Source organism: Aquarana catesbeiana, linkage group LG02, assembly GCF_042186555.1.
Source record: "Aquarana catesbeiana isolate 2022-GZ linkage group LG02, ASM4218655v1, whole genome shotgun sequence".
NCBI classification, from domain to species: domain Eukaryota; kingdom Metazoa; phylum Chordata; class Amphibia; order Anura; family Ranidae; genus Aquarana; species Aquarana catesbeiana.
The window spans coordinates 520,728,765-520,750,819 of NC_133325.1; the positions used below are offsets into that span (position 1 = coordinate 520,728,765).

Here is a 22,055-nt window from a genome sequence, read left to right on the forward strand (position 1 = left end):
TGCCTGGCCACAATAAAAGGCACAATCTCTCCCTCCTCCTAAAGGTTCTCTCATACACAGAGATACGCGTGAAACCCAAGTGCATGGGTTCACCTTCACTGCCCAACTCGGTACCAGGAGGCATGGGAGGTGAGGGAGGCATGGGTGGGACTGCAAAGCAAGGAGACAAACGTGCAGGAGGCTTTCGCAAGCACTCCTTAAAAGAGAGTCTTTCTCGGAGTCTGGAGTCAATGAGGATGGCAAACGTGATCAACTTCTCCAGCTCAGTGGGTATATCTCGGGCTGCTATGTCATCCTTGAAGGTATCTGAGAGACCATGAGAAAAAGCAGCCACAAGGGGCCTCATTGTTTCACACAACCTCTGCTGCCAGAGTACGTGTTTCAATGGCGTAATCGGCAACAGTTCTCGTAATCTGTTCGATGGACATGAGGCACTTGGCAGCAGAAGCTGTCAGGGCTGGGCTCAGCCCTTCCTTCTCTGAACTGGCCGCTCAGCTGTAGGCTAATTGCCAGCTCCCATCTCTCTCCACAGTTACCCAGCTGTTGTTGATTCTGCTCGTCAGTCCTGCCTACTTAAAGCCGTCCAGCTCACTTGATCTCTGCCTTCTCCTTGGTCACATCACAAGAAACCATCTCCTGCGTTCCTGTTTAAAGATTGGCTTTGCTGACATCCCTTCTGGCTCCTTATCCTACTTGCTGTTCCTCTACTTGGATCCCTGACTTCTGGCCTGGCTGATTACCCGATCTGGTTACTGAACTCTGGCTTGGCTGATTACCCAATCTGATTACTGAACTCTGGCTTGGCTGACTACCTGATCCGGTTACTGGACTCTGGCTATGCTTTGACTAGGCTTACTCTATTTACCTTTTTATTTTTATTAATGAACAAGTGTGATTTTACTGTACTTCTGTCTCGGTCTGGTTCATGGTTTCTGACAGAGGCGGAGCGTACGGGAACGTCAAATACCCTTTTAAATGAAGCCACAAACCCAGGGTAACTCAAAAACAGGTTTTTGATCTCCCATAGAGGGTTTACCCAGGCCAAGGCTCTCTCAGAAAGCAATGATATCACAAAACCTACTTTGCTTCTGTCCGTGAGAACCGGCTGGGGCAGCATCTCAAAGTATATCTCAAGCTGGTTGAGAAACCCTCTGCATTGGACTGGACCGCCCCCAAATCACTGGGGAAGCAGAGCAGAACCAGACATACCTCTTATAGAGGTAATACTCGAGGCGGGTGCCTGCAAAGAGACTGGAGCATTCGGGGCGCCACAGTGGGAGATTCCAGGTGAGCCGTGCGACTCAGGAGTGTTTGTAACGCCATGGCAAACTGATCCATGCGGTGATCCAGTTCATCCACTCTGGAAAAAATATTACCAACAAGTGGATCTTCTGAATTCATGGCTTTCGCCTACTGTCAGAAACCATGAAATCAGGCTGAGACAGAAGTACAGTTAAATCACACTTGTTTAATAATAAAAGTAAAAAGAACAAACGTAGTCAAAACATAGCCAAAGTTCAGTAACCAGAACGGATAGTCAGCCAAGCCAGAAGTCAGGGATCAATGTAGTGAAACAGCAAGCAGGATCTGGAGCCAGAAGGGATGTCGGCAAAGCAAGTCTTGAACAGGATTGCAGGAGATCGTTCCTGTGATGTTGACCAAGGTGAAGGCAGAGCTCCTCTGGACTGGACGGCTTAAGTAGGCAGGACTGACGAGCAGGATATCATCAACAGCTCAGTAACTGTGAAGAGAGATGGGAGCTGGCAATTAGCCAACAGCTGAGTGGCCAGCTCAGAGAAGGAAGGCCTGAGCCCAGCCCTGACAGTGTGTTAGTGTTACGTAGCATTCAAAGGGTTAAAATGTAATAGTGAATTTGTGGCGGGCAATCTGACGCTGTCTGAGATTCACGCTAACTGACGCTGATGCTAACTGATGTCACCCGTAACACTAATACAGTGATCAGAAAAATAATCTGTACACTGTACTGACACTGTGTCAGGGCAGTGAAAGGTTACACTCGGGAGGGGGGGGCAATCAGGGGGTTAAATGTGCTTATCTATAGGGGGTTAAAACTTTATTAGAGAATATGTGGCGGGACCCTGACGCTATATAGGACTGCCACTAACGCTATCTAGCGTCACTAGTGACACTAATACAGTGCTCAGCAAAAAATCTGTACACTGTACCTAGTGACACTGTGACAGGGAGTGAAATGGTTAACTGGGGGGGGGGGCAATCATTGGGTTAAATGTGCCTAAGTGTTTTACTGTGTGAAGTGTGCTGCTTTTATTCACTGTGACTTGTCTCTTCTCGCTCTGGAATCGAAAAGGGCTCCACGAGAGAACATCCCATCACATCCTGCGCCTGTGTTTTGTAAACACAGGCACATGATGATCTCTCATTGGCCAGCGTGCGCCCCCTACCTGGAAGTGGGTGGGCAGTCCGCAACTGATTAATAAGTAAATGGACATTGTCATAAGCTCCATCACTTCTCCCTAGTCATTGAGGGCTGGGGGGAAATGTATATGTTTGGACAGCATTGGCAGTGCAGAATGACCTTAGCCTTCAAGGCTCGTTCACAACAGATGCACTGGGACTTAGCTGGGCAAAACAAGGTAAAAAGCCACACTAGTGTATGCAGTACTTTTTTCAGTACAGCAGATCATGATGCAAATTACCATATCATAATGGTAAACAGTGCTCTGTGCCGGGATCCTGCCAACACATACCTTGCGATCACCGTGGCTATCTGGTATGAACAACCCTCAGTCATTCAGAATGACTGGGGGGGTTACAATTTATGAGCTTGTGGCAACCCTTCTTCCCTTTTTTCTTTCTCTTCCATTTTGGTGCTAGTGGCCCTTTAAATCTTCTCAGGAAACGTTCTTGGATGGTGTGGAAGGAAGAAATAAGCCACATGTCATTTCTGGAAGTTTCTCTAGCATTCCCTAAATAAATCTGGTCCTGGACCGACAAACTTCAGTGGTCAGTTACCTCACAGCAAGCTATCCACCCCCACCAACCAACCCTTTGCTGTAGGCACTTGTTGTGTGGTTTCTATTCTCTTTTAATTAAAAGAGAGGGGGGTTTCGTTTTTTAACTCTGGATTTTATGTTTATGTTGCTCAAGTCTTTATGACTGAGCAATTTTTTTAATTAAATGAAAATGATTGTTATCGTAAGTTAATAAAATGTAATATACCTTTCAAATTAAAATTACATTTATACTTAATTAAACCAATAAATGTGCCGCAGCCATCTCATGCCATTTGAATTCATGTGTTGTAAGGTTTTTATTTATGGTTGGTTAATATTTTGCGTCGCCTAAAATCCCATCACTAAATTCCAGAGTCACTTTGAGCCTGCGCCGCTGCCTACCCATTGTTGATGTTTACATCTCCCCCGGCCCTGAGTTAGTCATTTACCAAGCATCGGCGTTGCAGACGCACAATGACCTCGGTCTCCAGTCACTAAGAGTGAGGGAAGGTTGAGGTCATTCTGTGACTGAGTCCCCGTTGCCTAGGGAATGACTCGTTCAGAGCCAGGGGAGATTTAACCTCAACAATGTGTAGGTGGTGCAAAGAATCTCGGCATTTAGTCGATATGAATGTATGACTTTGTACGGAGTACGCACCACAACTATATACGGATATACGCGTGTATGTCTGTATGAGCTGAGATGCATTACGTACCACATTTTACGCAGAATCTTGTTGCCAGCTCGCTTCCGGCAAGATAATGTATACATTTCATACGCCTGTGTGCATGAGCCCTAGAATGAATGCATGCAATATTTTTACTGTATCTATGAATCCTGTATGTAGCTATAAATAAATCCTACATAATATTATGATCACCAGCTGTGTCCTTCTTGTGACTTGTTTTTAATGGATTCTCGGTGCATATGACTAATTGGCTATCCATTTATTGCTATTCTTTTCCTCTCCAGGTATTTTTTCCCTCAGAAGCATTCTTCAATCACAGCTTGTGTCATTCCCTACAGGCTGCGAGGAGGGAGGGAAAAAAAGCACAGCCTGACAACGTACGCATGTGAGAAATAGGGGGACAGGCAGGAAAGATGAGAGGCAGAATCGCTGTGAGGGAGAGCAGGCATGTTCGCAGCTGTGACAGAACAGGAAAGAGAAGTACTGAAGACACCAGCTTTCAGGAAGCTACCCTGATATGTTTCCACGTTACTTGCCCTAAACTTAAAAAGGCATCATGCAGCAGCCAGAAATCAGCTAATCCTGGAACTATTGGTGAGTACAGGAATTTGTTGTTGGAAAAAAGCCATTAAGCTCTAGTCTGAGTTGTTTAGTTAGTTAGGAGACCATACATCACAGTGTCTGCTTCTGAAGACTTCCCAGACTCCATCCAAATGCTTTTTCTGGTCCAATGGTACCCCACCATCAGACCTCACTATAATGGATGCAAATCTTTGGTGGTGCCTGATAAGCATTTGGTTAGGAGTCAATATCTCTGTACAGTTTATGACCATAGATGGCGATGGAAAAATCCATCATAAATCTACTGTACAGTTTTGGACATAAAAAAATGTCATTGAAGTTGCTAGAAAGAAATATTTCATATAGATATGTATGTATACTGCTGCTAATTCAATACAAGGACGTACTTGATGTTATCCATTCTATTGTATATGATGCTGATGCAATGGTACATGACAGTGTATATTTAGATTCTATAAATCTTTTTTTTTTTTACTTGGCAGATGTTTTCCACGCTTATGTTACAAAATCATAATTTCCTATTATTTTAATCTGTCTACAGCAGCCTTTTTACCATGGAAGAATCCTTTGTAATAGCTTTCAGGTCTTGGGGAACCCCCACAAAAAATATTTTACCTACATCGATGTGATCAGTGGGTTCTAGAAAGTCTTAAATAAAAGCATAAAGAGTGGAGTGTACTTAACATTGCCACTCTATATGACAAATTTTTTGATCTTCAATGATCAATAAAATAAATACTAATGTATAGGCAATTCAAACAGAAAATCAATCTGTCACTGCTTTCTTCTGTAGGAACCCCTAGCAACATCTGGAGGAACCCCAGGATTCCACGGAACCCTGGTTGAGGAAGGCTGCTCTACAGAACTGTTGCCATATTAATAGTGGTTAATATAGAGTCATGAATAAAATCTAGGAAACAAGCGAGTCTGAATTAAAAAGGATTAAACGCGCTCTGATGTTTTAAATCGTTAGGATGAAAGCGGATTAGATGGGAGCAAGCTGCTGTGATCTGTCATCAAGGTCTGTGTGTATGAGTGATTGTTATTAACACCTACATGCTTGTTATGATGTCTTTGACATATTTCCTAATGCTTCCTTTATGATGGGAGCTTGACATCCCAATCTCTCCAGTTCAGATTATGGACTTTGTAATACAAAAGAAAATAAGAATCTATAGATGGATGTGTTGGTGCTTGTAGGTCGATCAGAGAAAACTAGACATATAATCAGGTATTTCCATTCACGCTCCTCTGAGTTCCTATCTCCCGCAGATGAGCCTGGGAGCTCTATGATTAAATAATTTGTGTTGTGGATTACTATACCATGGCTTCTCATTTAACCCCCTAGTGCTTGTTTAAATATGTACAGTAGCTGTCATCTTACTACTAATGTGGAAAACAGCAATGTAACAAACACATTTACATCAGACTTTTACATCAGACTCAGCAAAGTAAGACACAAATATACATCAGACTTTTACATCAGAATATGACTGAAAACAAAGCCACAATTTTGATAATACCTCTGTATGGCTTACCACTTTGTATAACCATAAAATGATATCAATTTTATTTAATTTCATTAAAAAGAAAAATAAACGTAGACAGATCGACGTACAACAAGCAAATATACATCAGACTCCGAATGATCAAGTTGACCAAAACAGTAAAATTCAAATATGTATGTTGAAGGTATATATGGTGCTTGTCAACATTAGTCTTATTCTAGATACATACTGTACATTTTATTGTACACTATGCTGAACTTACTTTTGCTGCACTTTAAGTAATCTCTTTAGCATGTAAAAAGGAATAATATATAAATACTTCATAGTTACCTTGCACAAGTGATTATATCTTTGATTTTCTGCTAAAGCTGGCCATACACTATTAGTTTTTTCAGCAACATTAGTCTTATTCTAGATTTATATTGTATATTTTATAGTAAGTTGTGCTGAGCTTACTGTCAAACTTTCTTACTAGAATTTAAATAATCTCTTTATCCTGTAAAAAATAATAATATATTTAAACCTACTTGACAGGCACAAAGTGCAATAATGACATTGTCCTTGATATTTTGCTAAAGCTTGCCATACACTATTAGTTTTTTGTTTTTGTTCAGTCTGCAGACTGAATTAAAAAAATCTAACCAATTCCTTCCTCCATACTATAAGGTCAGGATGGAGGAACCTCCCTGCAGGGCTATTGTATTCTGACAGCTGCTGACAGTTGACTGGATGCAGCCGTTGTTTGGGCCAACAATTTTGGGCCTGGCTCCTTCAAAATTTCAATCAAATGATGTCCCGTGGGAGGAGGTCTGACAGTGCCACACACTGAGTTAATTTCAACTGGTTCTTCGGGGACCCGACAAAATTCAGTCAGTGTATGGCCAGTTTAAGTGCAAGTTATAAAGCTGAGGTTAAGTTAAAAATTATGTTGTGGGCGCAGCACCTAGGACATAACTTGCTACCAATGAGGTTTGTCCCATGTCCTGCAGGCTGCTGTTTACTGCTGTAGAAATCTTCTCTCCTGTATTTATTCAAATGATTGACATTGGATATGGGTTGAATTTGGGTGGAGATTGTCCACATGTAATCATGTAGGTGTTAGTCTGATGTTAAAGGAGAAGTGCGGAAATACAAAAAATAAACATACATACTCATCTGCTGCAGCATTGTTCTGATGCAGCAAGCTCTTCCCCGCTGGCTCTAAGGCTGAACAATCGCATGACCACTGATGGTTCAGTTCTCAGTTGGCTCTGCGCAAAGAGCAGTGACTTTAGTCACCATTGTATGTTTTGCCCCTCCAGTGCTCACTGGAGTGCTGGGCTGTGTAGGGGAGGGGACAGGAGCGGCTGGTTCAGGCTCTCAGCGACATGCTGAGAGGTTAAGCCAGCTGTTGATCAGGCATCTGGGTGGATCCCGACATTACTGTCAGGATCTTTCCTGAATCTGTGATGCTTAAGCCTGCTATTGGCTGATTCTGAACTAAGTGCACTCCTGTGACATACATGAAAAGTATGGCCAAAAGAGCTTTGGCTATACTTCTCTTTTAATTAAATGCAGTTTTCTATTTTATTTATGCATTGAAATATTGTTTCATCATTTGAATAAATACAGTACATGGCATATGAACAAATCTCCAAATAGGAATGTATTTATAAAAAATTTCAGATCTATTCATCATGTGAAATTGTATGTACATTTGTTCTATGCAAATGGAGCCAAAATCTAATGTTACTAAGCTATTTTCTCTGGTGTTTCGTTCCTCTGTTATCAGCATGTCACTTCTGACAAGTTATCCTGCCACCAGAGATACACAGAGATCACCTGTCCTGCCACCAGAGATACACAGAGATCACCTGTCCTGCCACCAGAGATACACAGAGATCACCTGTCCTGCCACCAGAGATACACAGAGATCACCTGTCCTGCCACCAGAGATACACAGAGATCACACACTGTACAAGAGCTCTAACTCTGTGCTCCTCATAGATGAAGGATTTTATCTAAATTCAGCATTTTTGAAGGGATGTAAAAAAGCAAAGACTGCAGATGAACAATTACAACTTGTGTAGTAGTTTCATCTCTGTGTATAATCTGAGGCTATTCAGTTTACTGAGTATATGTGAGGGTTTACTTTTACCATTTTAAAGTGTTTGTAAAGGCTGATTTTTTAATTAAAATATTAACCACGGTATGCTTACCTGCTCTATGCAATAGTATTGTGCAAAGTGGCCCCTTTCCTCCTCTTCTGGGGCTCCCCGCCAGGGCTGTCCACTCCTCCTCTTCTCTGAATACACCCATAGCAATCCGCTTGCTATGGGGGCACTTATGCAGGCGCACGCCCAATAGACACACACAGCATGGCTCGGTCCCTCTCCATCCTCACAGGGTTTGATTGACAGCAATGGGAGCCAATGGTTCCTGCTGATGCCTCTGTGAATACAGGAAGAGAAAGCAATGCAGCTACAGATGGGCACATCACTGGATTGGAAGAGGAGCCAGGTAAGTGTTCCGGGGCAGGGGCTGGGGGAAGCTGATAAGTAGAGAATGCATTAAAGTAAAACTCCTTATGCCTTTAGAACCACTTTAATAACATTATGTTTTGCCCCCATTCTCACTGAGTGAATGAATGTGCAGTTTCAAAGCATGAATAGCACGGCAAAAGTTTCAGAAATACAAAGTGTATGTCAAACCAAAAACATGTTTACTAATCTTGGGCTGAGTAGGAAAGTATTGGAACACCTGAGTTTTTACCACTACCTGGGGCTCCGAAATTATAGATTTACTCTCACGTCCTGTTCTGTTTCTTTAGACAACTGTCAACTTCAGATGCCAACTATTTGGTCAGACATAAAGTGAGGGAAAATCTCCAACAGGGACACAGACAAAAATAAAGGGTTCTAGCCCTCCTATCCTCTACTAAAGCATTTTTCTTTCTTTCTGCGCTGCTGTTGGAGAGTTCCCCACATGTCCTGTCTAGTAAAAGTTGTCAGCAGGTCAGGAACTGAGGGTAAATAATTATAATCAAGCCCCAAAAAGCAGTAAAAACCGACAGGAGTTATAACCCTTCCCCATTCTATCCAATACTAAAAATGTTTTAGATGGACATTTTTTGTTTACTTAGGTAAGTTGCTATATGGATGTAGTAAGGCCTCAAGCACACAGACAAATTGGCCCACCATTCTGGCATTTTCAAGCTTCTGGGGGGCACAGGTGCAGTGATTAGATGCTGTATGGGGAATTTGGCATTCAGGACATGTGTCCCTACACTTGAGTACCCCTTGGTGCAGCGTCCACCCTCCGTATAACTGATTTCCAAAACAGAAATAGAAAGCACCTGATGTCAAGTTTAGGAAAACCCATTCAATATACAGTATAGTAAATCTGAAAGGGTTTTTTCCTTTTTTAATATATAGATGTAATAACTGCACACAATTAAAATACATACAACAACATAGAGAAAAAGCAGGTGAGAAAAAGATCCCCCTAGGCTCCATGCACACTGGGCTTAAAAAACCGTCTGTTCTCTTGGGAGTAAAAAAAACCCATATAGAGCATTTTTTGTACAAAGTCTAAAATAGTTAAGAAGTTTAAGTTTCTTCTGCCAGTAAGCTCCAATCAGCAACGCGAACCAGAAGGTTTTTTTTTCCAGCTTCTAAACGTTGAACTCAAAATATGCCAGTAAACATCCTAAGGTGCATGGACACATAGGATAACATTGAGCTGTTTCTACAGGCAGAACTCAAAACTCCTGTAGAAGCAACGTTTTTTAAGCCAGTGTGCATGGAGCCAAAGACCCCATACACACTATTAGATTTTCTGCAGACTTTTGTCTTCAGATTTACCAAAACCATGTAGTGCAAGGGCCTGCCTGATTGCATACAAATTGAAACTCTTAAGGTTTGACCTCATATTATATGGTTTTGGTAAATCTGAAGACAAAAATCTGCAGAAAATCTAATAGTGTGTATGGGGCTTTAAAGTCATGGTTATAAGAATTAGCAAAGCTGGATTACTGTATCACTAGCTCAATGTCATGAATTATATCGGGGAGATTAAAAAGTATATCAAAGCTTACTGCTGTTTCAGGCTTGACAGATTTTGGTGAGTTTATCTCAACATCCTATGGTCTGATACAGTATGCCTCAGATTCAACCTTTTGGCCCCATGCGCACTGGTTTATTGTAAACGCTGTTTCTCATGACAGGAGAAAATCAGCATCAAAAACTCACTCCTGCTGCATTTTTTTTGCATAGTTTAGGTGAGTTTAGCATAATTTGGTGTTGGGCATTTATTTATTGACCAGAATTTTAATTTATTCCGGCCACTGAAATGAATAAACACTGAAGTGCTAAACTCACCTAGTGCTTAGGAGCATTTATATGTGGCCGCATTCTGTGTTTTTTTTTTTTTTTTTTGTAGTCAAAATTCCCTCTCCTGAATGCGATTTTAGGACATTCAGAAAATGTCCTCTAAACGCCTCTGCAAAGGAAAAAAAAAAGCAAAGGATAAACCATGTTCTGCACTTTACAAGCAAGACAGCTCTGGCCAGAATGCCAGTCAGAACAGGCACTCCCTGGACTAAAAAATGCAGCATTGTGAACAAACCCTAAAGGCACACTAGTCAGAAAAAAAAGAAAAAAAAAAAATTGTCTGGTAAACTGTAGGCATTTAATACCTTTTTTTCGGTACTGGTTTTTATGTTTTTCACCATTTTTGCCTTTTTTGTTTGCCACTTTGGGCCGTACACTGCTAATAATCAGTGTATTTATGCAATATGCAGAGATGGGCTACATATTACTAGGAAGAAGCAAGCATGTTCTTCATCTCCAGGGCGAAGAGGTTGTTTGGGTTGCACCTTTGAGAGGCAGGGTGCATCTGTTTTTTATTTCTGGAAGTGGGCTTGCTATATAGCCAGAACACATGGAGGAGGAAGTCGTATGTGGCTTACCAAGTTTTCCTCATCTTGGCTCATCAAGCTGGCTTTCTTCCTCCTGCACCACTTATCTTGCCATAGCCACTGTGGTAAACATGGCCCTGTCCCAACTTTTTGGGAATTGGGGATGAACTTTGCAAACTTTTTGTTGCCTTGCCAACTTTTTTGAAACGTTTTGCTGCCATCAATTTCAAAATTACCCTATTTTTTTTTCTTAAAATGGTACATTTTCTCAATTTAAAGCGGGATTCCGGCCACCTAAATTTTTTTTTAAAGTCAGCAGCTACAAACACTGTAGCTGCTGACTTTAACTAAGTAGACTTACCTGTCCTGGGTGCCTGCGATGTCGGCCACCCGAGGCCGACCCGTCCCTTGGCTCTCGGGTCCCGGCACCGCCATCCTAAGTAAGGGAAACAGGCAGTGGAGCCTTGCGGCTTCACTGCCAGTTTCCTACTGCACACGCGCGAGCGGCGCTTTGTGAATGGGACGCGATGTGTGTCGTGGGACACACACAGTTCCCATAACACACCGCGCCGCATTCCCCAGAAGACAACGCGGGGAGCAGAAGACTGAAGAGCACCACGGTGTAGGAAGGGGCAGATTAGGAAGACTGCCTAGCAACAGTCATTTCACGTAAGTAAAAAAAATGTTTTTTTTTTCCTCCATGTTTTTAGGTATTTTTATGTGCAATTTTTTTTTTTTAGGGTGGACCTCCACTTTAAACATTTGATATGTTTTTTATTTTCAATTGTGAATAAATAAGAAAGTTTATGAGATCTTTTTTATGTAGATTTTACACAGCTTTCCACTTTTTTGGAATTTGGACTATAAGAAAATTATACTGATGAAATATGTAATGCCAGATAACAGTGTCAGTTATTCTGTCTGTGAGAGCTGTACTGCTCTGTAACACCATATATAGCTTAATGGAATCTACTAAGCATATCATGTCAAGGACTGGAGTTTTTCCCAATTGCCCTTTGAAGTCACAAAAAAAGAAGGTTTTTTTTTTAAATGGTCAGCATTGATCTTCAAGACTTAAGCCTTGTACACACGATCGGATTTTCGTCCGGAAATTGTGTGATGACAGACTGTTTGTCTAAAATCCGACCGTTAGTATGCTCCATCAGACAATTGTTGGCCAACTTTCCGCCAACAAATGTTGGATGGCAGGCTAGTAAATTTTCGGTGGACAACAGTCTGTTGTCAGATTTTCGAATCATGTGTACACAAGTCTGTCACACAAAAGTCCAAATTAAACACGCATGCTCCGAATCAGTGCTCACCAAACACGACATTAGCTGAAGGTGCCCAAAGGGTGGCGCTCAAGAGCGGAAATTCCACGTAGTATGTCACTACGTTCGTGTTTGTTGGCCGACAATTGTGTACAGTTTGTATGCAAGACAAGTTCACGGCACACGCCCTTCGGACAAAAGTCTGATACTTTGCGGAAAATCCGATCGTGTGTACGAGGCTTAAGGCTCGGTTCACACTATTGCGAGCCATGTGGCCTGCATTTGCTTGGGCATGGCAACCCGCTAATTTGAATGGACTGCTGTGCCTGCATTTCCCGCAGGAAAAAGGTGCAGGCACCTTTTTAAAAATGCAGCTGCAGGGAAACTGCATGGTCTTTTTGACCATTAGATTTTCCTCTAGTACCTGCACCCTCAAATGTGCTGCGGACTTAGATACCTGGGGGGTGGCATTCAGAATGAATGGCAGCCCCACGCGTCTCCTAAAAACAGCACTATTTGGCTGCAGGTGGTTGCAGGTGTGGGAACAGGTGCAATTCCTGCGCCCGCAATCAGTCCACAGACTGTGGGCTAGTGTGAACCTAGCCTTAGATTTGGAGATTTGGCTTTAAGTTTGCAGTTTTCAAACTGTACGATGGATTTAATGAATGCCCTGTGAACACAACTCAGACACATTCACTCATTACTACTAGGCATCTTTACATATAGGAAGTATACAGCTATTTTTTAGGAGGAATTCCAGAAAAAAAAAGGTAAATTTTTTAAAATACTGCATAGACACAATTAACAAAAAGGTCCCCTCCCCTATACCATACCAAATCTTCACTTTTTGAGGTTTATTCCTCTTGCTAGTGACAGACTATATATATGATTTATTTTTTAATTTTGCACTTTGTTCCACTTTAAAAACAAATTTTAAGCTACAGTTAGGATCTTTCACTCAGTTAGGAAACTATCACTCTAGTGTTAGAGTGATAGTTTCCAGATCTGAGAAAAAAAATCCAAGGCAAATTTTACTTATCTATTTTTGTGATGCTAATTACATAGTTACATAGTAGGTGAGGTTGAGTCCATCAAGTCCAACCTAAGTGTGTGATTATATGTCAGTATTACATTATAACTAATGTTTCAAAGTTCAAAGGATATACAATATATTTAATGTGATTTCTTCCGAATTGTGCTTGCATATCATAAGTATGAAAATGATTTACATCTACTGGGCAAAAAGCATGATCTTGCTTTACTGAACAATCAGGCTGCGAAAGTCCTGTTTGTCCTTGTATGTAAAGGTGTAACGGTTAACCAAATTATAAAAATAAAAATGTTACTGTAGTATATAAATAGCTGTTATGTCAGAGACCAGTTGAGGTATTGAATAAACAAACCATCTGCAATGTATTGGAAATCCATAGCAACTAATTATAAATAATTTCACTTACACTGTAGGAGGTATACATGTAATTGACTATTTATCAGATATATGATCTTTATATTCCTGACTGCATAGTCCCCAACTGTCACTTCTTTGCAGGGGCAATCTTTACTTTGTTGCCAAACCCTTATGCCTCCCTTTTATATTTAAAGGCTAAGTTCAACTTTCAGGTAAAAAAATAAGAGAAAAATAATGTGCATTTATTTATTTTCCTACAGGAGCGTGGGTGCCACATCAGGCTCCTGCAGACACATCCTCCAGCTTTCTTGCCTGCACTGCTGTACGAGCTTTCTGTTAGAAAGCTGGAAGAAGTGTCAATGTACTACAAGGGCACTCATTAATGACCTCACAGTCTATTTAGAACTACAAGTCCATCTGACGCAGTGGAAAATGGGACTTGTAGTTTCTTCATTTACATATCCCTGAACAGCCAATTTTGCATCTGACAGCAGCTGCGAGGGAGAAGAACCCTTCACCTGCTATTATGGGGAAGAAGGGAGGAGGGGGTGAGGTGGGGTGCTGGAACATGTTACAGTTTTACTTATATTGTTACTACTGCAAGGAATAGTTAAGAAGTCTTACATTACACTTCATTCTAGCCACTGACCTTACTGCAGAACAAGCATACGCTTGTTATAAGAATAGTGTTAAACCCAACTCCAGGAATATGTAATAAGTCATCCGTGCAGTACCCCATCCCACTGCATGGGGTGCCTTTTTACATTTTCCTGTAGTTGGGCTTTAACTTAACATCTATTCTTGGGGCAGAGGATTTAGGTGTAAATACTTACCTTTTTTCTTGTTCCAGCAGGTGTCTAGTCGCCCGCAGCTGCTCTGTTAACTGCAACCAGCTCCAGTTGCACGCCAACCTCCTAAATGTACTATACAGGGTTAACAGCTCTGTATTGTATGTGATTACACCAAGACTGGAGCTTTGGGTGGAGGAGGAGAGCGCTGGAGCAAGGAATCAGGTAAGTGAAACAGCCTCCTCTGCAATCCCCTAGACATGGCAAGCAGTTGAGGGTAGATTTTTTTTTTTTTAATTCCTGGAGTTGGGCTTTAAGGCCCTGTTCACATCTGGCTTTTTGTTAATCTCAGGCAGAATCGCTGCTTTTCTGCCTGTGATCCCAAATCATACTGAAATAATAACAAAACGCACTGCATTTGTGCGGGTGCCGTTCATTTTCAATGGTACCAAAATGCGGTGTGGTTGGTTGTCGATTGATAAATCGCGGCAAACCGCAATGTGCAAGCTTGCCCCCTAAAAGAAGCTCCTGCTCCTTTTGGATGGCAAGCTTCACACATTGCGATTTGCGATCACACGCGTTTGGTACGTTTTGTCATTATTTCAGTAGGATTTGGGATCGCGGGCAGAATTGCAGAGATTCTGCCTGAGATCACAAAACGTTAGATGTGAACGGGGCCTTAAGAGATGTATAAAAGAAAAAGTGTGCTGAAAAAAAATATATAGTCTGCATTTGCTGAACCTGTTTAAAAATTTCCAGTTGCCTGGTTATCTTGCTGAACTTATGGTCTGAATATTTGAGTCACTACCCAGAAAAAGCAGTCACTGCATACATCTTCCAGGTTAATAAAGCACAAAATATTTAAGTTAGTGGTTAATCATAACAGTCAGGCAACTGCCATTTTGAGGAGTGGGTCAGTTTATTTATTTTTCTTTTGACAATGTCACTGTAACATGCTTTGTTTTTAGGCCAACCCATTTATTGAATCTAGGTCTTAGTATAAAAATACAGTGATTTTGATGTAATGCCACAACACAAAAGAATACATGCGACTAAAGCATTGCAGTCCCCCCAAGGGTTTTAAGCAATACAGAAGTGACCTGGATTTTAGCTTCCTTTATTCTGTTTCTCCTCCTCCAGCCACCTATAACCCTTTTGCTGCCAGAACCATCTGTAACGCCTGAGAATAGTTACTAAAAACACAGTCATATTTACATTAGCATCTGGATTCCAGGTTCCAGCATAGTAAACTTGGTATGCCAGTTATCATTGGGAATGCTGACACATTGCTATAGTATTTTTTATTTGTTTGAAAGGCACAGTTACTGTTCGTTCATGCTCTCCTTGTTGTACCGCGTGGTTAGTTCATGTGGGCGTAGGTTGCTTGGTAACAAGAACTCATCTAGCTGAGTGCTAATAGGTGCGATACTCACGATGCTGTGATTAACCCACTATCTCCCTAATATTCCCTAATCAAAGATGAATAGTTTAGATTAGAACCCAAAATTGTTCATACTTAATAAAAAGTTACTTATTTTTCCAGAATATTTCAGTTTTTCACCAGATTTTTGATGTTACTGTGGTCAGAAGTATCCCCTTCCCCACTTTTTCTTTCACACAAAATAAATAAAAATGACTAAATATTTAAAGTCCAACTCTTGGAAATCTGAAAATTCTCTCTTGCAGTGGGGCTGCGCCCCCGCACTGCTCCCTTAGGAAGAATATAAAAGATTATTTACTTACCGAACCCTCTGCGCTGGTAGATGGGTTCCTATGGCATCTTCTTCCCCTATGCTCTAAGATCCTGATGTCACCAAGACCAATGCAGTGTCCACAGCCCTGCACTGGATGAAAGGAAGCCAAAGGACAGTCAACAACCGAAGCATAGGGGAGTGCTGTCTGGATTGGATAAGTAAGGCCCCATTTAAATGGTGTGCTGGGAACGTGGGCAGAAATGAGCATTTCTGAACGCGCTCCTGGAAATGCATGAAAATGCACCAAAATGTGCATTGCGCTTGCAATGCCATTAATTCTTAATGACACCCTTACACAGTATATTAAATATTAAAAGCAAAGGTGTTAGTAGCAAATGTAGAAGTCACACTGCTTCATCATGGTCCCTTTTGCACAGTGTGGTCCCTAGCTCTAAACTAACAGGATGCTGAATGTAATTTTGGCTGTGACTGTCACCAGCACCCCTTAAACACTCAAACAGTGTTTAATTCATTTGCAGACCAGCTCATAAGCATGTTGGAAAAGTGCACCTTGCTTTAAAAGTTATCTGTTAATTGCTGGGACATGCTTGAGGCTTTGGCATTGTTTATATTTGCGCTTAGGGAGCAGTGAAAACACATGGCTGAGCCAGGTTTTTACAGATCCCCCAACTGCTCCACCTTAAGCTGCAAAGGTAGCAGACAAAAGGTGTATATAGCACAATTTATCCCCACTGTTATGCTGACAACTGAATGGGTTCACACCACAGCCAGTGGTACAGGTTTTTAGGAGTTAAAACAGATGTGGAGAAGGTGACATAACACCTCAACGCCTGTTAAATGCTTTCTAAAAAGTAATTCACTGCAGATCACTCTTCAGAGGGCAAAGTGGAAATGAGCCCTTTATGTTGTGCTGGGCTTCTAGTGTGTGACTGCATCTTTAAGGAGAAATTGGTTACTTTCAGGTACACCTGATCTATCTCTTTGTTAGTTTAGATCAAGGGACTATGCTGGCCATGGGACAGTACATTCTGCTGGTTTTCAAGGATAATAGGCAAACTTTTACAAAAAAATAATAATAACCAATTGCTTCCACAGACCCTCAATAATTGGCACCCTTCCCTCATGACATGTTTTCCAGGCTGAAGTTGTGGGCGAGGCTTAGGCTCCCGGGTGGGTACAAGTGGAACTGCACCCATTAATGCCTGAGCCTCAGGCTGGGAGCTGTGGTCATGTGACAATCAACATTAAACTGGTTGTAAAATTGCATGAAATTCAGACAAAGCATATCCCTATATAGTGTGTATTTGTTTCAATTAAGAGCACTAAGTGCTATCTGCATGAGTCACTTCTGACAAGTTTTCCTGACACCAAGAGAAAAAAATGTGATGGGGAGGGAGCGCCAGCTGATTGACAACAGCAGCTCTTTTCCTGTGCTGTGTGAAGGGGGGGGGGGTGTTCCTTTCCTCCCCTCCAATCAGCTTTCAGAGCTCTCCTTACTGAGCTCTGTAGAGTGCGACTTCAGTTCTCCACCCTTTTTTTCTGGCAGCAGGTACAACGTACATAGGAGGATCTGTTTTATCTCTGTATATCATCTAAGGCCAGTCACTTCACTGGGTATGTAAAGGTTTACATCCACTTCTCCCAGGCTTAGAAGTGAGCTGCAATGACACTGTTAACTCCTTGCTCCCTGTGCAGATGTTCACTGATGATAGAAAGCAAAGGGGGCTTTGGGACTTAAAACAAGGTGCATGATATTATGCACCTCCATCCCTAAATCAGAAATAAGAAAGGGGTTTTTGGGACTTTGAGTTAGGCACAAGCCACGTGGTAGGAGAAATTATAAAATGGTTTAATTGGCATATAAACAAAGCATACCTCATAAACATATGATACATAATTCAACATGAGTATTTTTATCTATATATAAGACGATGGCATACAAAAAAGAATAAATAAATTATATATATATATATATATATATATATATATATATATATATATATATATATACACACATATACACATACATACACACACACACCTAAAATCGCATATTATCCCATGGAAGTAATTAGTATAAAAAGCCAAATGCTTCTTGAGTAATGGATACAAATGGGTTATAGGATATAAATGAATCACAGTTGAGGTCAAGCTAGGTGTTTGAAACATGGTGATGTTAATAGGCTCGACGTGTTTCGTGGCCAGTCACCACTCATCAGGAGCAAACGCATAGCATAACTGAAAAAAATGATAAAAAGGTACAAAAAAAAGGATCTAATGTTTTGCCCAGATAGTAAGAAACAAGATAGGGGCAAGGGGAAACAAGATGTGCATCTCCCTGGAATATTTACGTATAAATTGTTCTAGATAAGCAGTATTGCAACTGATAACACTTGTACACTTTAGACTCTCTCATGTTTAGAGGACACCACTCCCAGGTGTGCAGCATTTTAAGGTTGGTACCACTGAGCCTGTTCCGGGCGCCACCAATCCAGCAGTTCATGTAACCTGACTCCCAGTGACACATGTTGCTATGTGATACAAGAATCACTCTCTCTCTCTCTCTCTCTCTCGTGGCCCCACTGCACACTCTCTTCCATGACTCCAGGCTGGGCCCCTAGGCACTCTGTGTTGCAGGTCCAGTCCCAAAAAGTGGAAAACTGGTCCATAAAGTCAATAAGTCCACAGTTGGCAGTTAAGATTTCATAGAGTCCTCAGGGAACTCCGACTAGTAACCCCTCCCCCCAAATGGGAGGCACAGACTGACAGAGTAACAACCTACATCTTGGCCGTAGTTCCCCGCAGCTAACTCAGGGCATTTCAGGAAGTCCTTTTTATGTGGATCTCTGGAAAATTTGCAGGAAAGTCTGGCCAATCAATTCCTCAGATCCACCACACATCTACATTGTAACAACTTGCACCTGGCTGGCTTAGTTAACTCAGGACATGAGCACAGACAGGAAAAACAGCACAGCTTATACAGATAGCTGCAGAACATGAGTCAGCACAACAAAAAAATGAACCCTTTTTAGGCACCAGCCTACACATTGCCCCACCTGAGGGCTTGGGACCCCCATGGCAAGTGATGCTGTGTAGTGGTGAGGGAGATCCGCGAGCATCCAGCTAGTATGAAAAACAAGCAATGTCACTTCTGATTCAACTGTCACTTTACTTGGCTTCTGTGGCCAAGAAATAAATTAATTAAGCGCAATCTGCACTCCAGCTTCAATGAAAGGTAAGCAAGCATCAAGGGTGCATGGCAGGTGTTGCTGAATGAAGGAGAGGAAGACCAGCAAACATCCTAGCTAGAATGAACATGCATTTCATCACTTCTGGGTTCAAATGTCACTTTCCCCAGCTGCAGTGGCCGAGGAAGAAGCAAATTAAGTGTGATCTGTGCTCCAACTTCAAAAGACGGCAGGCGAGAGAACAGGGTTGAAAAGACTCCGTATATCTCAATAAAAAGAACCTGTCATACACACACACACACACACACACACAAACCTTTTGAACCTGCCTTGTCCCCATGTACATACACACATACAAATGTTCAAAAATACGTTGTGAGCGACTACATAAGAAAATTTTGATTGCCATATACGTTACATATCGTGGCACATGCCGGAGTGAGCACAAAAATTCTAGGGCCATTATTCAAGGTTAAAGTGATACTAAAGTCTCTGTTTTTCTTTTTTAGTTAAAAATAACAAACATTTTATACTTACCTGCTCTGTGCAGTGGTTTTGCACAGAGCAGCCCAGATCCTCCTCTTCTCGGATCCCTCTTCGGTGCTCCTGGCCTCTCCCTCCTGTTAAGTGCCCCCACAGCAAGCAGCTTACATAATCTCCAGGCCTAAAACGATTTTTTAAACTTGTGCAAAAAATGCAAAAACAGCTCTGACAGCAAAAGGGTTAAAGACGCATGTGGTGTTATAGAACAGTACGTTTTTTCATGGTGCCTGAATTACATCATGTAATGGCTGTGCATTTTTACCTGTGGAATGAATAATTTTTTTTAATAATACGACTAGCTATACTATTACAATAAACATATATTCCTAAATGTAATTTAACCAATTCAATACCAGGCACTTTCCCCCTTCCTGCCCAAGCCAATTTTCAGCTTTCAGCGCTGTTGCAATTTGAATGACAATTGCGCGGTCATGTTACACTGTACCCAAACAAATTTTTTAGCATTTTGTTCCCACCAAATAGAGCTTTCTTTTGGTGGTATTAGATTACCTCTGGGGTTTTATTTTTTGCTAAATAAATAAAAACATTTCGAATAAAATAAGTTTTTCTTTGTTTCTAGTATAAAATTTTGTAAATAAGTAAGTTTTCTCCTTCACTGATGGGCACTGACGAGGCTGCACTGACGGGCACTGATAAGGCGGCACTGATGAGATGGCACCAATGAGGTGGCACTGATGATGGGCACTGAAATGCAGCACTGATGAGCACTGATATGCAGCACGGATGGGCACTCATAGGCGGCACTTATGGGCACTGAAGGCTGCACTGATGGGTATATATGGGTGGCACTGATAGGCGGCACTGATAGACACTGATGGGTGGCACTGATAGACACTGATAGATGGCACTGATGGGCATCACTGATCTGATATGGAGGCACTGGCAGGCATTGTACTGGGCACAGATTGGCATCATATGTGGACACTGATTGGCATCCCTGGTGGCCATGGGTGGCATACCTGGTGGTCATCAGTGGTGGGCATCCCTGGTAGCCATGGGTGGCATCCCTGGTGATCCTGGGGGGCTGCGCTGATAATCATTTAGCGCAGACTCCCCCCCCTGTCAGGAGAGCCGCCGATTGGATCTCCTCTACTCGTGTCTGTCAGATGCGAGTGAGGAAAAGGGGATACACGGCCTTTCCTGTTTACATCGTGATCAGCTGTGATTGGACAAAGCTGATCACGTGGTAATGAGCCTCCGTCAGAGGCTCTTCACCCAGATCGGAGATGCGGTGTGTCAGACTGACACACAGCACCACCGATCGCCGCGCCAGATGATGCAACAGTGTAAAACTGGCCAGCGGCAGGACATTTGTAATGAGGGAAAATTGGTTGAAATGTACTAAAGAAAAGGGGAATGTTTCCAAAAAAATTTAAGCTATTCGTCCTGTGAAACTGCATATACATTTGTTTTGTGCAAAGGGGGCAAAATCAATTGTTACTAGGCTACTTTCTTATCAGGTTGAATGTTATTCATCTATACAGATTAGAGTGAATCAGGAAATAAATACCTAATTACTATGATTGTCCACTCCATCTAGTGGTCATATAGTTGTATTTTCCTGAATAACTCTTTTTTTATAACTAAAAACCATTCAACTTGGAGAGAAAATAGCCTAATAACATTTAACACAGAATGCAGAGCAAATGTCCATGCAGATTCGACACAGAATGCACAGAACCAATATCCATGCGGTTTCAGAGGATGAAAAGCTCTGCAAATTTTGTATAAATACACCCCAAAGATGCAGTGTTTGCAATTAACAGACCCCAGATAACACAGCAGTGTAAAATTGGCCAGCAGCAGGTCAATTTTAATGAGCAAGGCTACACCTCAAATTTACTAAAGACAAAAATCAAAGGTGGAGGTTTTACTGCATGAATATACGGCAGAGTATACAGCAGTAAAAATCTAGCAATTAGCAGGACATTTTTAATCAAAGACAATAGGCCTAACCAGTGTAGGCCTACATTTTACTTTTATTTTGGTGATTGGGGATTGCAGTGAATACAGGTGGCAGTGTGAAGTGGTTTTAGGCCTGGTTCACACCTATGCATTTTTTAGTGCGTTTTCAGTTTTGCAGTAACACACTATAGTCCATTTAACATGGTTTCCTATGGGTTACATTCACATCTGTGCATTTTATGGGAAGGGCCAGGGACTTTTTTTTCTGGTTTTTGGTTCCATAGACTTCAATGGATCAAAAACGTGTATTGAAAAACGCAAAATGCACCTGGCATATGCAACTGCAACTGCAACCTGCATAGGTGTGAACCAGACCTTAATGCACTTTCATTTTGCTCTTAGTATTGTGTTTTTTTTTTCCTTCAAAAGATGCAGCAGTGTGCTGCAAACAAAAGGCTGCTATCATAACAGCTTGGCAAAATAATGATGCAGGATCAGCAAGAACTGTCTTCTGCTGACAGGAAGAAAAGTTCATACAGTTCCTAACCAAGTGTTGAGTGTAAAA

The 22,055-nt window shown here is 41.7% G+C and overlaps 1 protein-coding gene across 4 annotated transcripts in view; it reads left to right on the forward strand.

The window, feature by feature from the left end:
* The first annotated feature begins 3,443 nt into the window (after window positions 1-3,443).
* Window positions 3,444-22,055, forward strand: part of KLHDC8A (kelch domain containing 8A) — a 68,955-nt gene continuing 50,343 nt past the window's right edge. Inside the window, exons 1-4 of one of the 4 annotated variants that reach the window (XM_073615812.1) lie at window positions 3,445-3,567; window positions 3,949-4,258; window positions 5,040-5,267; window positions 14,184-14,343. The gene's annotated coding sequence lies outside the window, so the exon portion shown is untranslated. Of the gene's footprint in view, window positions 3,568-3,948; window positions 4,259-5,039; window positions 5,268-14,180; window positions 14,344-22,055 lie in introns of all 4 variants that reach the window. The other 3 variants (XM_073615810.1, XM_073615811.1, XM_073615813.1) reach the window with 3 other exon arrangements.